The sequence below is a fragment of the Cyprinodon variegatus genome, unplaced genomic scaffold (assembly GCF_000732505.1).
Source record: "Cyprinodon variegatus isolate N-32 unplaced genomic scaffold, C_variegatus-1.0 Scaffold2089, whole genome shotgun sequence".
NCBI classification, from domain to species: domain Eukaryota; kingdom Metazoa; phylum Chordata; class Actinopteri; order Cyprinodontiformes; family Cyprinodontidae; genus Cyprinodon; species Cyprinodon variegatus.
In genome coordinates, this window is record NW_015152542.1 from 20,846 (window position 1) to 21,222 (window position 377).

The window sequence follows — 377 nt, forward strand, 5'->3', positions numbered from 1 at the left end:
ACATTGTGGATGGTATGTCAAGGTGATTTAAGTCATTCGCCAGTGCACAATTGAAAATTGATGGCGAGTGTACAAAACCCTGTGGTAATCGTGAATAAGTATATTGTTGTCCTTTGTACGTAAATGCAAACAAATACTGGGAATCTGGATGGACCGGTACACTGAAAAATGCTGAACACAGATCAATCAAAGTAAACCATTTGGTGCCTGGGGGTATATTACTCAGTAGTGTGTGTGGGTCGGGTACTACTGGTATTTCTTCTGCTACAATAGCATTAATCAATCTTAGATCATGGACTAATCTATAGTCATTACTGTTGGGCTTTCTTATGGGAAAAATTGGGGTGTTACAGGGGCTTACTGTTGGTTTAAGAACT

The 377-nt window shown here is 39.5% G+C and overlaps 1 protein-coding gene across 1 annotated transcript in view; it reads right to left on the bottom strand.

The window, feature by feature from the left end:
• LOC107105135 overlaps nucleotides 1-377 on the bottom strand; it is a 19,126-nt gene that overhangs the window by 7,392 nt on the left and 11,357 nt on the right. The window lies entirely within an intron of this gene.